Source organism: Plecotus auritus (genome assembly GCF_963455305.1).
Source record: "Plecotus auritus genome assembly, chromosome: 1".
Lineage (NCBI taxonomy): Eukaryota > Metazoa > Chordata > Mammalia > Chiroptera > Vespertilionidae > Plecotus > Plecotus auritus.
The window spans coordinates 213,677,107-213,690,278 of NC_137770.1; the positions used below are offsets into that span (position 1 = coordinate 213,677,107).

The 13,172-nt window shown below is 40.0% G+C and overlaps 1 protein-coding gene across 6 annotated transcripts in view; it reads left to right on the plus strand.

The window, feature by feature from the left end:
• Positions 1-2,138: 2,138 nt before the first annotated feature.
• Positions 2,139-13,172, plus strand: part of CLOCK (clock circadian regulator) — a 156,819-nt gene continuing 145,785 nt past the window's right edge. For 5 of the 6 annotated variants that reach the window (XM_080640203.1, XM_080640204.1, XM_080640200.1 and 2 more), the window contains exons 1-2: positions 2,139-2,361; positions 3,257-3,338. The gene's annotated coding sequence lies outside the window, so the exon portion shown is untranslated. The remainder of the gene's footprint in view (positions 2,362-3,256; positions 3,339-13,172) is intronic. The other variant, XM_080640202.1, reaches the window with a different exon arrangement.

The window sequence follows — 13,172 nt, forward strand, 5'->3', positions numbered from 1 at the left end:
GTTATCAGTCTTCTTAAATGTATTGAGAACTTGTTTTGTGTCCTAACATGTAATCTATCCTAGAAAACATTCCATGACACTTGAAAAGAAAGTATATTCTGCTGCTTTGGGTGAAATGCTCTGAACATATCAATTAAATCCATTTGATCTAGTGAGTCATTTAAAGCCACTATCTCCTTGTTTTCTAAAATATCTATCCATTGATGTCAATGGAGTGTTAAAATCCCCTACTATAACTATATTACTGTCAATCTCTCCCTTTATGTCAAGATTTGCTTTACATATTTAGGTGCTCCTATGTTGAATGCATAAATGTTTACAGGGGTATACCCTCCTGTTGGATTGCTCCCTTTATCATTATGTAGTTTCCTCCCACCTAATCTGTCACCATTTTGCATCCAATAAATCCTGATCAGCTGTCCCACTTGCCTCTCATCACACAATATGCTATATTGCCTCTATCAAGACATCATCTGGGGGAATCAGTTGGGGAGGGAGTTTTAAATGCTCAGTTTAAATAATAACAAGGCATACAAGAAGGAATGAACTGAATATTTTAATTACATAAATTGTGTTTAAGGATTTATGCGGGGAGGGGGAGACGACAAATTTAGGATCTGTGGGACTATGAGGCAGGATTTTGGTTTTAGGGAAAAGTGGAATCTGGAAGTTGGAAAAGTTATTACAAACATGACAGTTATATTCTTGGAGAGAATATGGGGAGAAAGGATATGGTTGTGAACTGAATCATGGGAAATGTTCAATTAGTAGCAGAGGACTGGCAGAAAAAAAGAGGATTATCAACAGGTCTTGGTAAATGATTAAATACAGAAAGTGAGAGAGGAAGGAGTAAAAGATGAACATGACTTGATCCTGGTGACTAAGAGGACAATGAAGCCATTAAAAAGGGCAAAGGTATTTTTGAAGGTATGTGCTCTAGATGATGCAGAATATGAGGAGGGATCACTTTCTCTAGGATAAAATCCAGACTCCACATCCTAGGAAATGCATTTAAACCCTCTTGATAAGGTAGGATGCTTCCTTTTTTGCTACCAGTATCAGGATTCATGATCACCAGTGACAGATCTCCATACTTGAGTTATGGCTAAGAGAGAATTCAGAGCCAAGACTCAAATACAAACAAAAGTTTATTTAGAAAGTCACAGAGGTAGAAGTGAGCCAGCTGGGCCACCTGGGATTAGGAAACAAGTTACAGAAGCAAAAGAAGGGTGAGGGTTAGGGTTAAAGGCCAGGTGAAAAACTCCAAATGAACGCGTGTTGACCTTCTTTTGCCTCCTCCAGCCAAGGGCTTCGGTCCCATCTTCCCAGGCCTACCCGCTAATAAGAAGCGACCCAAGACTTGCTCCCCCAGGAGAGGGGTAAAGGCTGTGTCTTTAGAAGTCCATTCAATCTTCTCAAACCCCCTCCCCCAGCTCCAGGAGAGGAAAAGGCGCGTGAGGCCGCTGGAGGGGGAAATAAATCTCCCCTGGCATTTGCAAAGTAATTTCCGTTTCATGGAAGAGAGGGTCCCCTTTTTGGCCTCCGGATCCTCCATCAGGCAGGAAGCTTTCTCCTCCTTCGCGCTCCCGGCATCCAGGGGGAAAGCCAGAGTCGCCGCGACCTAACGTGACGCTCCCCCACGGGCCGCACCCTCCACCGACCAGGCCCCGCCTCTCCCTGGCTTTCCAGTAACTGGTGCGCAGGGAAGAGGGCGCCAGGAAGGTCCCGGCTTTCCTCCGTCCCTGGCGGCGGTCGCGGACCGCGCACACAAGCGTCCCTAAGGAACGGGAGTCTCCTCCGCAGCCCGGGATCCTCCTCCGCGTCTCCGCGATGCTTAACGGGGCTAGTCGCAAGCGCACGGAGTCGCGCCGGGGAAAGCGAGAGTGAGGGGAGACCCGGACGCCCAGCGCTGGCCCTCGGAGCCCGCGGGGTCACCGACCACGCATGCGCCGGGAGGGAGCGCAATCACAGACACAGCTGGCGGCTACCGGCTCGAAGAAGGAAACCCCTGAGAGCGAGAGCGCGGAGGAAATCTGGCCGCCGAGGCGTGCGCGCTCCCGGTGAGTAGCGCCCCAACGGGTGGGCCCGGGGCCTGACGTCCGCGGGCAGGCTTGCCTGGGCGGCGCATGCGCGCTCCCGGTGCCGGTGGAGGAGGGGAAGGAAGGGAGGGGGAGGAGGAGCGGGCGGCCGTAGCGGTGAATATATTGGGGGTGGGTTGGGGATGCCACTCACAGCCCCAGGTGCGGCTCGTGCCGGGAGCCCCTGAGTCTGCTGAAGGCTGCTGGGTCAGTGGTTCCGAGTCCGCGCTGCCGGACTCCCAGGTGGGGGAGGGAAGAAGACGGAGCCGCGGCCAGCCACACGGTGAGGGCGCGGGGCAGAGGAGGGAGCGGGGCGCGGTGTGTGTGGGGTTGGGGGGCGGCGGCCAAGGGAGAGGAAGGCGGGAGCTGAAGCCCAAGTTTTGACTGCCGCGGTAGAGTGTTTTTTTTCCTGGGAGTTGGGGCGGAGGCCCGCCCTGTCTGCGGGGCCCTTCGGGGCAGCTGGGGTTACCTGCGGGGCAGGGGCGGGATTGGGGTGCACGGCGGGGCCGGGTGGCTGGTGCGCATAGCGGGGCTGGGACCGATTCCAGCGGCAGAGCAGCCGGAGACGCAGTGCCGACGGGGCTGTTGCTTGGGACCCGCTAGGCCTTGTGACCCACTTTATTCCTGTCACAACTTGGGCACGTTTGGAGCGGCGCCCAATGGGGCGCCGGGGCGGCCAGCTCCTCCGGAGGAACCCCCGCCCTCCCGGCGCCCGACCCGCGCGCCGCGGTCCGAGCGGCCGGTGTCGCCGCCCTTGGGCCGGTTCCGTTAGTGGTCGTGGTTCCGGACTCGGACCCTGGGGAGCGGGTCGCCGGGCGTCCGGCTGGAGAGGCTGCACGGGTTCGAGGGCTCCCGAGGCGGCGCGGGGTCTTCCTTCCCTGACCCCGCGCCTCTCCACGCTTCCCGCCCGCGATGCCGGCGGGCGTCTCTGTAGCTGGTCCGGCGCTCTGGCCCCCGGTGTGAAATTTCCAACACGTAGCGCCGCGGAGCTTTTATTCCTGAGTGTGTTTTTGCTGGTCAGGATCGTCCTGTCGATGCAGAGTAGAGTCCCTAAAGGGAAAAGGCTAGGCCTCTGACCAGGCAGGTGAAAGATCGAATCAGGTGGCGGTTTCTTGTTATTAGTATGCCACATTTTGCGACTTCAAGGCTTTTTAAACAATCAAATTCTTCTTTTACAGTAAAAGAAAAGCACAAGAAATAAAGGAACTTTTACTGTCATTGTTGACTATTACGCCGATACCCCAAGTACCCCCCAAAAAGGTAATTTCACTTGAAGATTGCATTCTATTTTGTAGTTTTAAGTGTTAAAAGGAGAAAATAGTGGAATGTTTTCCCTCTGGTTGAAAAACAAACATTCTAAAAAGGATATAATTTTAGATAATGAGTTGCTTTCTTTGAAAGTTATCCTTTGGGACACCTCAAATCTGGTTCGTTTTGAAATCTTGTTGGGGGAAAAACGAACTCGGGTGTTCAGTTGTTGACTGAATAGAACACCATTAAAGGTTAGTCTGAGGAAAGATGGTGTAAGTTATGGTGGAACTAGTCATGATTAGCTGTGAAAAAAAGGATAAGGAAGCTTTCTGTGTACTGACATGGTAAGATTTCCAAAGTATGTTGTAAAGTGGGGGGAAAAACACAGCAAGGTGTAGGACAGTGTGATGTGCTACTTTGTGTGTTAAGGGAGGGGTGGAATATGAGTATGCACTGTGCTTGCTTTTCTAAGTATAAAGGAACTCTGGGGAAGAGACTTAAAACTAATAACGATGGGGGAGAGGCAGAAGTAGCAGCCTGATGAGGGGAGGATGAGAAATGAGATGTACACTTTTAAAAATATTTGTGACTATATTATGGGTTCATAAACTAGATGAAACAAAAATCCTGTCCTCCAAAATAATTTCCTCAGTGGTTTTTGTCTGCTTGTCTCTCTTCCCTAATTTATGATGATTTTGGCCATTTTCAATATGACTGCTTTTAATATTTTTTAGGAAAATAAACCAAATTGAAAAAGTTTATAATAAGTTTGGCTATTTATACATTAGTTTTTAAGATGTTGAAGTCACAAATTTAACTTTTAAAGATGTTTAATCACATTTTGCTTTGCTAAAATATATAATGACATTTACATTTGGCATTATGTCTGGATTATGCTGTTTTCAGATTAGTTTTTTGTCCCCCCTCCTCTTTTTTCAGGAGTCACTGTTGTATAAAATTTTACTTTTATTTTTTTTAACTCAGTTGTCATGACAAAACAGTTGGAAAAGGTGAATACTCAATTAAAATAATAGAACTGATTGTCTAGTGTGGTTTGCTTTTCAGATTGGGAAACTTTATCTTAAGGAAATAAGACATGAGCCCCAGTAAAATAAAAATGTGTGTGTGTATGTGTGTGTGTGTGTGTGTGTGTGTGTATAATTCTTAATAAAAACTAAAACTAAAACTGAGACAGTATTCTGGTGGTGCAAAAAACCAAAATTTTTATGACTTACAGACTGTTGTAAACATTGTATTAAGGTGTTTTTTTAAGCTCTGCCAGCCTAACCTTTCAAATTAGCTTAAATTTGAAGAGAGGATTTGTTGTTAGAGAGAATGGACATAATTTTAAGGGGAGGGTACTCAGCTCACTCTCGTGGCTAATATTGTATAATCAAAGTAATGAATGTTGAATAGTGGGTGACAGTTGCTATGAGCATTTCTGTTTCTTTACCAGTATTTCCTTTATCTTATAGGATAGGATAATTGTTATTTCTGTTTGATCTGTAGGTCTCCAGTAGTACAAAATGGCATTTATTTTTCTTTTGAATTCCATGTAGAACTATTTAATCTTTTTGAAAAAATAAAATTAACATTTCAGAATTTTAATATTATATAAGTTGATACTCTTGAAAAATTAAAACAATAGTGTAATACATGGGTGGGCAAAAGTAGGTTTATGGTTGAGGAAGAGAAACGCAGTTTACTCTTGTATTATTCATTTATTTTTGTATTATTTTCCATATGGGACAACTGTAGATGTACTTTTGCCCACCCCTGTAATAAGTGAAAACCTCCTTTGCACAGTTCTACTTCTCACATCCCTCCCCAGAGATAACTGCTGTTTACACTGTTATATAACCATATATATATATGTATATATTTAATCTTCACCCAGGGATATGTTCATTGATTTTAGAAGGGGGGGGGGCGGGGAGGAAAGGAGGGAAAGAAACATCCCATGTGAGAGAGAAACATGGATTGGTTGCCTCTCCGAAACCCACACCTAGGTATGTGTGCCCTGACTGGGATTCGAACCCAAAACCTTTCGGTGTATGGGACGCTCCAACCAAATGAGCCACACTGGCCAGGGCCCTTCTATATATTTTTTACTGTGCATTTTCAAATATAGTCTTTTCAAATTTGAATTGACTTGATTAATAATCTGTCTCCCCTTTTATGTCTCTTCTGTGGGCTATGCTACTACCCACAGGACAGGGAAATGATTTGGAGTACGTCAGAAAGTTTCACATACGCTTTACACCTTAGGACATACACATCTTTTTACTTGCGAGGAGTTGATTTGGGGTGCATTGGCAGAGTTTGCAGTGAGGTCACTGATATGAGCTTTGGTGTAGATTGAATTTAGGAGAAGGACTTGGATTCCATAGTTTTTATAGGATTCTAGAGTCTACCTTCTAGGGTTTTCACCTGGCCAAGAGCTCACAGATTAAACTTTGATTTTATTCTCCTGTACTTGTAGACCACTAGAAAGTCCCAAGGTTACATCAGCCTCTCCAGGTCCTCTGAAGTGCTCTGGGGCAGATTCTGTCCTTAACTAAGAGACATTGTTGACTTGGATGGAAGGAATCTGGCCTTTGAAGGGGAAAGGGAAGAAGAGATCTTTGGAAAGTTTGTGCTTAACAGCAGACAAGTAGTATGCATACCCCTACCCAGCCACTATTTTCCCTGCAAGAGAACACTATTTTTATAGTTCCAGAGGTTTTTGTTTTTAAACCAAGCTACAATGAATTACTAAGCTTTAATTCTTTTTAGGTGACAGGGTCTGCAGAAAGTTCAGAGCATTAATCAAGACTCTTTACTAAGTTATGTGAGATACATAGAAAGAAGGGTATAATTGACTCTGTCCTCAGTGGGTTTGAAATCTAGTAGGGTTAAGTGAGCATATACATATTGATTATAACACAATATAGGATATGATAGATTCCAAATGAAAAGCATATACAAGGTTTGTAAAGGTGAGACTTTTTCCATCTTTTATGTGGGGGGACGTGGTTTGGTGGGAGAGTATATCTCTCAACCTTTTAAATAGTTACAGAAGGATAGGACAAATTTTAAAACCTCAGATCGTAGCTCTTAAGGAGTAAGGAAGTAAGGCGTTAAGTTGCATCCTTCTAGCAGGTATTTATGTGACTGATTTTATTTTGTTTGTTGGTTTTTATTCTGTCCTACTGGAAAGAGCCATTTGATGCTTTGTTTGATGATTATACAGCCTCTCTTAGATTTCAGGATTGTTAGAAATACTAAATTAGGAAGTTAATTCTCTCAGTCAACTATTGTCTGTCATCTAATATTACAGGCAGTGTTAGTATTAAAAGTAAATTGTTTCTTCCTTTCACATTTCCTTTTGTCAAAGCACATATTTAATGTACCTTCTCCCTCACATTTTAACTTCCAGTGCTGTGTCAAATAAAATACTTATTTTATTTTAAATATTTTAAACTATGAGGGCAAACAACATGGCAAAAAGTCAATCATCGTTCCACATTATAGCAAAACTATCCGTTATTGTTTGTGTCTATTTTCTTCCAGTTCTCAGATGCCTAAAGTAAAAATTTTTAAGTGTTTTTTGTAGCCACTGCACCAATGAACATTGCTTTTTCTCCTTTTCTGACTATAAAATTCTAGATGGAGTTGTATGAATTATTTATAGAATACTTTTAAGTGTCAGAGCCATTAAATCTTACTAATTAACTATAATTATTATAATGGCATTAGTATTTATAGTTGCTTTACAACCATTTGTTAGTCATTTTTTATAGCTCTGTTAGGTGAAACTTCTGTAAATCAGATGGATAAGATATTCCTGTTTTGCTCTATGTTTTCGATTATTCAAATGTTAAATTAATGTAAACGCATCCTCATAAGTATAGTTTCAATTCTGAGTTATTTGTTTCAGGTGTGTATTTCACAAAGATGTGGTTCTGCTTATTTTAAGTGTTAGAAATCTACAGAAACTACTTGTAAAAAATAATTTTTTTTTTTTTAATCCTCACCCGAGATACGTTTTTTATTTTAGAGGGAGAGAAAGAACAGAGAGAAAAATCTGTTAGAGAGAAACACCGATCAGTTGCCTCCCATATGTGCCCTGACTGGAAATCAAACCTGCAATCTAGGTATGTGCCCTGACTGGGAATCGAACTCGCAACCTTTTGGTGTACAGGAAGATGCTGCAACCAACTGAGCTACCAGCCAGGGCTGTAAAAAATAAATTTTTATGAATTGCTTTTGACTTATAGGATATTGTTTAGAATGTCATTTACCTTTTATTTTTAAGAAATATTTTATTTTTATTTTTATATCAATAAAGTCAAATAGTATGACAAAAATTCCCATCCTTTTCAAAGAGGCACTTAATCAGGTACTTAAATTTAATTAGGTACTTAAAATTTTAATTTTTATCCCAAATAGAAGATGAAAATATAGGTTGACTAATGATTAAAAAAGACACAAACAATCAGAAATGGGTGTTGTATTAATGAGGGTTAAACCATATGCCTAGGCTAAGAATTTATCATTTTTATTAAAATACTAGAGGCCTGGTGCATGAAAATTCATGCACTGGAGGGGGGTCCCTCAGCCCACTCTGCCCCCTCTCACAGTCCGGGAGCCTTTAGGGGCAAGAGGCGACCTGGCAATCAGGGGAAGGCGACGCCCCATCACACCTCTGTTGCTGCCACTGCCAGCAGCACAAGCCTTGGTGAGCCCTGGTTACCTGAGCCTGGGGTGGCCCTGGGCGGCTGGGTAGCCACCATCCGAGGCTTGCCTGCGCCTTGGGCATTGGCTGGGCAGCCACCATCTGAGGCTTGCCTACGCCTCGGGCTGGCCCTGGGCGGCTGGGGGGCTGAGAGGACTGGGGGACTCTGGAGGCAGGCGCGCAGTGAGGCTGAGGGGACTGTGTGCCACTATCTTGTGGCTGTCGGTGCTGCCATCTTTGAGGGCGTGGCAGTCAATTAGCATATTCCGTCTTTATTGGCTGTGGGCGCCGCCATCTTTGAGGGCATGGCAGTCAATTAGCATATTCCCTCCTTATTGGCTGTGGGCACTGCCATCTTTGCGATGGCGTGAGGGTCAATTAGCATATTCCCTCTTTATTACATAGGATGGCTTTGCCCTGGTCCCATGTGGCTCGGTTGGGCATCATCCTGTTCACGGAAGGGTTGCCAGTTCCATTCCCCATCAGAGCACATGCCTGGGTTGCAGGCTTGATCTCCAATAGGGGGTGTGCAGGAGGCAATGAATGGGTGTTTTGCTCTCACATCGATGTTTCTCTTTGCCCCTCTCCTCTTCTCTCCCGCTCCCTCTCCCTTCTTCTCTCTCAAAATCAATAGAAATACCTTTTAAAAAATATGCCTTTAATGTGAATACTTGCCTTTCTTTCTTAACTCCCTCCCCCTTATAAAAATAGTGCAACCCTAATGTAGAAACCTGGGAAACACAAAAAGCATGAATTAAAATTTTAAAATAACAGTGGAAATCCTACCACAAAGATATGCTATTGTTAACCTTCTAGAATATTTTCTTCCTGCATTTTATGTAACTATTACATAAGTATATGTACACTTATCTATATATATAAAAGCCTAAGCGACAGAACGACCGGTCCACCGGTCGCTATGATGTGCACTGACCACCAGGGGACAGACGCTCAACGCACAGGATCGGGCTCCCTCCTGTCTAGTTGGGCCTGCGGGGATTGGGCTCTCTCCTGTCTAGATAGGGCCTGCGGGGATTGGGCTCCCTCCTGTCTGGATTGGTCCTGCCGGGATTGGGCCAAAACCGGCTAGCTGACATCCTGAGGGGTCCGGATTGCGAGAGGGCGCAGGCCAGGCTGAGGGAACCCACTGGTGCACAAATCTGCACCAGGCCTCTAGTAGACACATAATGTTACAAAATGGGCTCATGATACATCTGTTGTAGTGCAAAGTACTCTATTCACTTAACAGTGAATCTTGAACATTTTTATGTTAATATTTTTCTACGTGATTAATTTTAATAGCTATGTAGTCTCCGTGTAATTTACTTATCTTTTTCTGTTGAACACTTAATTTTTTTTAACTTTTAAAATAATGATGTCACTTTTAGAAGTAACAACATTAGTCATCATGTAGAGTTGATACTTGATAAAAATTTCAACAGGATAATATTCAGAAGAATTAGAATTCAAGTAGAATGATACTATATTTATATTAATCTCAGATTAAACACATTTTGTGCTTTTAAAAAAAAATACCAGAATTATATAATAAATTATTAAATAATGATTCATAATAATGAATCTCAGATTTTTTTATAATGGTGTATTTTCTTTCTAAAGTATGTTTTACTTTGAATTATATTAAATTAAACTTGTATTTCAGAAGCATAAATCATTTAGATAGCAGTGCTCTTGGACAAGCCTTCTAATCTAAGTAATGTAGGAGTCTATAAAGCAGTCTGCATTAAAAATTTGAGCTATCCCATTTTTTACAGTAGTTTGAGTTCAGTAGAGAGGTTTTTGATTGCTCCAAAACACTTCCTTAAAAGGAAAATCTAAATACCAAGAAAGAATCCTGTGTCATCCAAAGAATTGACATCAGCTTTGTAACAGGATTTCAGTGATATTTTATTCAGTTTCTAGGTATCTTTATCCTTCAGTTTAAATGGGGGAGAAAAACTATGTTAACTGTTTCCAAGATACCATACAGTCTTAAAGTTTAGTGCAATAGTTTTAATGTCTTGTCTATTTTTGGAAGTTACACATTTTCTCAGGTTTTTATGATTACTTTTGATAGTGACTGCCTTTTGCTTTATCTTTTGTCATGAAACTAGGGAATTTTTAGATATTTATTATTCCTTGTATTCTCAAAGACCTGACAAGATTGTTAAAATATCTGGTTTCATTCTAAATAAAATGTATTATTATTTATAATAATAGAGATAACAAAGTACTTTAACAAGATCTTAATTACTTATATTTATAGCATGGTGTAGTGATTAAGAATATAGGGCTAAAGGTAGCCTGCTTAGAATCCAAAAACTGGCTCTTCTGCTTATATGAGCTTGGACAAATATTACCTTAATTTCTCATTTATAAAATGAAGATATTTTTAGTTCATAATATTCTGTGAGGATTAAATGAAACAATACATGCAAATTTCTTAGAACAATGAGCATTTATTACATAGTTAAGTGTTCAGTAAGTGTTAGTCATTATTCCTTGTTTCATTACTTTTACAGTGTGTATCAAACAGGGCTCTTTTCCTTTTTTGGGGCGGGGTTGCCACAATTTAAATGTATTTAAGTAAGTTGGCTTAGAGTTTTGTATTTATAGAGAAAGTTTGGGAGTACTTGACCTTTTTATGTGACTTATAATAAAGTTCCTAGAACATGTTTCCATGATGCATGATAGTGTATGTTTTTTTGAAAGCCCTTTGCCAAGTAAAGTTTTGGTTCACAAAACTGATGACAGTTGAAACCGAAATTTTAATTGAAATGATATTAGAAGTTATTTAGGACCCTCCTCCCCCCAAATTAAAATGAAAAGTGCTAGGATTTAACTTTTATTTTTACAACTTTAACTTATATTGTTTAACAGAAATTCCACAAGTATTTACTAGAAGCAAGAGGCGATATGAAAGGAACATTAGTTAATAGGAAAAGCTATTTCCAACTCATATATTTTTTGTCTCCATCAGAAATGGTGACAATATAATGTAGTTGTAATTATAAAGGTCTTAGTTTCACCAGTAGAGTTTATTGTGTGAAATATGTTTGTATTGTTTGTCTTCTTTTAAAACTTGATCGTATTTTATTTTTCTGTAAGTCTGTTACTTTGTGCAAGCTGATTATTATTAAAATTTTTAATGTGATTTTTTTTCCTTTGAAAAATAGTTTTGTGGTTTTTATAAAAATGAGTCTTGCTCCTTGGAAAAGAGTTACAGTACCAAAACCCACAAAAATAATCTATGAAAAACATAAAATCTTAGGAATAAATTCTATTAATATATTCTTCAGCATATTCTAAGGCATTTGTATGTGTATGTACATGTTATAGCTTTATAGCAAGTGGAATATATGCAGTTTTGTAAACTAGTTTTCTCTCATGTTTTCTGGATGTTTTTGCTTATGACTAAATAGAGCTATTCATTGTTTTTATCTAGTTTTAGTCTTTTACTTTGAGTATTTAGTTCATTTACATTTTTGCTGGTAATAGTTGAGTTTGTAACTACCATCCATTTTGATTTCTCTTTGAGTCATTGTTTTGCATTCCCTTTTATGCTTCCTGTTTTTTTTTTTGTTTGTGTTAATAAAATTATTTTTATTCTGTTTTGTCCACTATTAGCTTGTTAGTTATATATCACTATATCTTTAGTGATGATTCCAGAGATTACAAAGCATTAATAGTATAATGTAAATTACTACTTGTACCGTTCCCCAATAATGCCAATTCCTTACACTTTAACTCATACTACAGTCTTTTTGCATTATCATTCTGCATTTTATTTATACACTAGAGGCCTGGTGCATGAAATTCGAGCATGGGTAGGATCCCTAGGCTTGGCTGGCGATCAGGGCCGATTAGGGCCTTCCTTCCCCGGCTGCCGGCTGGGACCTTCCTTCGTCCTGTGCTGCCCCCTGGTGGTCAGTGCACAATATAGCGAGTGATCGAATTCCTGGTCTCCTGGTCGAACTCCTGAGGGGACACTTTGCATATTAGCCTTTAATATATATACATATTTTAAACTCTAGAAAAAAATTATTAGTTTGGTTTTGAATAGGTAATTTTTGTTCATATTTACCCTTTCTAGGCATCTTCCTCCCTGTATTTCTGTGTTTCTGTCTGTGATAATTTTCCTTTTTTCTGGATAGCTTCCTTTAGTATGTATTTTAATACTGGCCTACCTACTGACAATAAATATTTTCATTTTTTGTTGGTCTGAAAATACCTTAATTTCACCTTTTTTGAATAATATTTTCATTGGGTATAGAATTTTAAGTTGGTAGTTATTATCTTCATTTTAAAAACGTTTCATTGTCTTCTGGCTTTCTGTTGAAGTTAGTTACCAGTTTTATTGGAAGTAATATATCAACTTGTAGTCTTGCCGAGAATAATGTCTTTTGTGTTTCTTTGGCAACTTTTAAGACTTTCTCTTTTGTCTTTTTTTTTTTTTTTTTTTTTGGTAGTTTGAGTATGAGGTGTGGTTTGTAAATATTTTGCTTTATGTTCATAGAGGTTTTTGAATCTATAGTTGATATTTTTTAGTTTTGTAAAGTTCTCAATCATTCTTCAATTATTGCTTCTACTTTTTCTCCTTTATGTGTTCTAATTTTAAAAAATTGTTATATCCAATGACCATGTTCCACATGTCTCTTAAGAATTTTTCTTTTCCTCCTATACTTTAGTTTGGGTATCTTCTAATGACCTATTTTCCAGTACACCAAAATTGTCTTTTTTGTCCAAGCCTATCTATTGTGTTCTTAATATTACATTGTAATTTTGAGTTCTAGAATATCCATTTAATCCTATTTTAGAGATTTTTAATAGACTCCATTTCTCTTGAACATATTGATTATAGTTATTTAAATGCTTGTCTATTAATTTCAATATCTGCATTATCCATTGGTTTACTTACATTGTTTTTCTATTGATTATTGGTCATGTGGTTGTATGGCTGTTTTTTTTGTTTTGTTTTGTTTTAATTTTATTTTATTGTTTAAAGTATTACATATAATAGTACATATATCTCCTTTTTTTCCCCATTGACCTTCCCCCAGTGTCTTGTGTCCACTGGTTGTGCTTATATGCATGCATACAAGTCCTTCGGTTGATCTCTTTCTCTC